Source organism: Felis catus, chromosome C1, assembly GCF_018350175.1.
Source record: "Felis catus isolate Fca126 chromosome C1, F.catus_Fca126_mat1.0, whole genome shotgun sequence".
NCBI classification, from domain to species: Eukaryota; Metazoa; Chordata; class Mammalia; order Carnivora; family Felidae; genus Felis; species Felis catus.
Window position 1 is genome coordinate 141,659,087 of NC_058375.1, and position 3,685 is coordinate 141,662,771.

Genomic DNA, 3,685 nt, shown 5'->3' on the forward strand with positions numbered 1-3,685 from the left:
TGGAAGTTGCTACCTGCTGTGATTGTTATAACATGCGTTGCCTATGTCCTATAGTGCCTATCAGTAGTTGAAAAGAGTGATGCTCACAGTCTTTTTCACAAGTGGAACATGTAAAACTTGGCACTTGGCTTACTCTATCAGTAAACCCTGCTGCAGACTTCCTGGAAACTTGTCTTACTGCTGTTTCTGATTGCTATAAGCCATGATGTTCCAATGATCTGAAGGTATTAATGCTTTCGTTGAGTATAAAACCAAATTTAATTGGTTCAAATTCCAATTCTAAAATTAATACTTGTGCTTTGACTTCCTTGCCTCTAAAAAGGGGTAATAATAGTATCTACCTCACAGGTAGACATCTAGAATAGCTTGGGCAATACATGCTTCCTTAGCACTCTATAAATACTAGCCATAATTTTATTATTTGAAGGTATGCTTCACTCTGTCCTGAAACATGTGTTGTGTACTCCAGAATAACAGTTACTTCACTTTACCTTATAATTCTGAAATTATGTGTTCCACATAATGGTTTCATGTTAAGCATGGTTACGTCCTAGAATTAACCCATTAGTCAATCAGTAAGTATACATAAGGCATCCACCCCATGCCAAGCAAGACATTAAAAACTGCAGGGATACAGAGTAAACATGAGAGCTCTTTCCCTCAGCCTCTTTCCCTCGTGGCGGTGGCAAATTGTACAGATGTGGCCAAGATTAAGGCTCAAGACCTTGGCAAGAAGAAGGAGTTCCTTAAACAGCCGGGAGACCTGAAGGGGGAGCTCCAAGCCGTGTGGCGCCATAGTGACAGGTGGTACTGCTTCCAAGCTCTCCAAGATCTGAGTTGTTCACAAATCCATCCCTCATGTTCTCACTGTCATCAACCAGACTCAGAAAGAGAACCTCAAGAATTAAATTCTACAAGGGTAAGAAGCACAAGCCCCTGGATCTGCGGCCCAAGAAGACACCTGCCATGCACCACCGGCTGAACAAGCACAAGGAAGACCTGAAGACCAAGAAGCGGCAGCGGAAGGAGTGAGTGGCTATACCAGCCGCAGCGGTACCGGTCAAGGCCTGAGCACCAGCATCAATAAAACACAAACAACCTGGAAAATGAAGAAACAAACAAAGCTGGCATGAGATATAATCCAGTCCCTAGCAGAACTACCACCACTGATACCTGGAGGAACGGTTCTATCTACCCTTAGCACAAGCAAACAGGAAAAAAAAAGTGGTTGTCCTCTAACATTCTTCCAAGGAAATGGAATGGGAAGGTTAGAACATCTTTAATATGAAATGAGGCATGCAAATCCCATTGTAATTAGTCTGTGCCACTCGATTTACCATTTCTAAAAATTCAGAGGGAAGAGAGAACTCAGTGAAGCCTTCAGTGGTCATGTAAGGAAGGCTTCATGGATGGGGAGAAATATGAGTTTATGCACATAAACAGAGAAGGAGAGGTCTTGGAAAGCAAATGTTCAGAAAGGCAGTGTGCCCATGACACCGAAGGTGAACCACCACGGTTACAGGACGCAATGGCCAGGGGCCACATGTGAGATGAAGACCTGGCCTCAAATCTGATGACACAAATGATTCAAGAAAGTGCATGAAGGATATACGGGAACTTAGAGTGGGCTTTTTATTGAAATTCCCAGCCTCTCAAGCTTTCAAATGGAGGCTCTAGCTTCATGGTATTTACCAAATTTAAAACTTGCTCAGCTCATGGTTAGCTCAGCTCATGACAGCTCATGCACTGTCAAGTGCAATCCTGAAAGTGAGGGCAGGAAAGGATGGCAGGGCAGGTCACTTTAACTTTGAGTGGGACAATGAAATGAAATGTTAGATTCTCAACAACTTGTCAGATGGTTCAGAAGAGAATCACAGAGAGAGAATGAAGAAACTAAGAAGCCATGATTGAAGTATAAAGTGGGAAATATGCAACATGCAGATAGGAAAGACTTTCAGAGTGATAAAGGAGAAAGTAACAGACTAGTCACAGGGAATGAAAGGGGGGAAGAGAATTAAAGATTAGCCAAGGGCTGGCCCAGAGGACCTTGGGAATAATGATGCCCCTGGCCACAATCAGAGAATGGCAGGGAGGGCAGGCTCTGCATGTTGCTTCCAGTTCTCTGCAAATGTACAGTAGTCTGGTACAGAACAATGACTTTATAAACACTGCATGTAAACGTCTACTGGATTCCTTTTGTGTGAGCTTCAAAAGAATGGTCATGGCTCCAGTATTTCTTATGGCATCCATAATTCATTATCTTGAAAATATTTCCTATAAAACTAAAACTACAATCTGTATGTGGGAAGCTGATTCAGAGCCAAGCTGTCCCTTTGGCAGCAATTTGGGGAGAACCACCTACTGCTTCAGAGTCAGCTTTTCTCAAATGCACATTTGGTTAAAATTTTTTAAATAAAAGCTTAGTGCCCTGAAAACACTTCCCAGCTATACCCACCTTCCAAAATGTCCTCTGCAAACAACCCACTACTCAATAGTCCTGAATACTCACAAGTGTCTAGAGCAGAGGGGAAGGGCTCAAACACCCAATAGGGTGATCAGGTGTGAAGGAAAAGGAGGGAGCATATGTTTGAAATTCACCAATTTATGGTAGATCTGATTCTTTCCATTTAAGTAATCACTTTTAAGTAAATACTATCTTTCAGATTCCTCCCCTTTCTCTGCTCCTCCCCAACAGAGTATCTGGCTGTATGTAGGGGTTAAAAGATATTGAAGTGGCATCCCTCTCTCTCTGCCCCTCCCCCGTTCATGCTCTGTCTCTCTCTGTCCCAAAAATAAATAAACGTTGAAAAAAAAATTAAAAAAAAAAAAAGATATTGAAGTGGCAGAAAGAGGGCTTCAAATCTATGCACTCCAGTTCTTGTTCGAGCCTCAGGACTTTGTGACAGTGTGGCCAAGAGAAATGAAAACAGAGATGTTGGCCCCTTCAACCGAGAACATTATACTGCTTTCCTGTCTTACACTCTCCAGTGCACCCAGGTGAATGCCGCCCTACAGACAGGAAGAGTAATGGCAGTCTCTATGCTACACCAGTGGCAGTGCCCACTGGCTCGGCAATGCCCAGCAAAGGGCACCACAGTGCCCCGCTGACTGCCTGTAATACAGGGAAGGGAGTCTGGGCCAGGAAAACAGGATCAAACAGGTGTGGACATTCAGGAGGTCATTTGACCCAAACTTCCTGAGTAGTTGGGAAAAATACTGGGTTGGATTTTCAAGGGGCTTGAAGCTCTGCAATGTCCAATAGGGGTAAAAGCTAGTATACAAGCTATGTAAATATTCAGACCGCATCATCCTGACTTATAAACAAGGTCTCATTCTGTTGCCATGATCATCAAGTTTAAGAGAAGAGCTTGCTCCCAGAACCTGCTTCCCCAGCACCATTGACCCAGCCCCATCTTCTGCCTTCTTAGGGCTGCTCCTTAGCTTAGCTGTCTTCTACCCCAGCTCCTATGGTCTAGGACTTAGGACGTGTTTTTGAGGGAGAAGGGCCTAGTTGCCACTTCTCTTTACATATATTTTTTTACTGTTTCATTTTTTTTTTATTTTAACTGGTTTTTTTTTTTTTAATTTACATCCAAATTAGTTAGCATATAGTGCAACAATGATTTCCGGAGTAGATTCCTTAATGTCCCTTACCCATTTGGCCCATCCCCCTCCCACAACCCCT

The 3,685-nt window shown here is 43.2% G+C and overlaps 1 pseudogene; it reads left to right on the top strand.

The window, feature by feature from the left end:
- Positions 1 to 601: 601 nt before the first annotated feature.
- On the top strand, positions 602 to 1,032 carry LOC101085910 (annotated as a pseudogene).
- Positions 1,033 to 3,685: the final 2,653 nt, after the last annotated feature.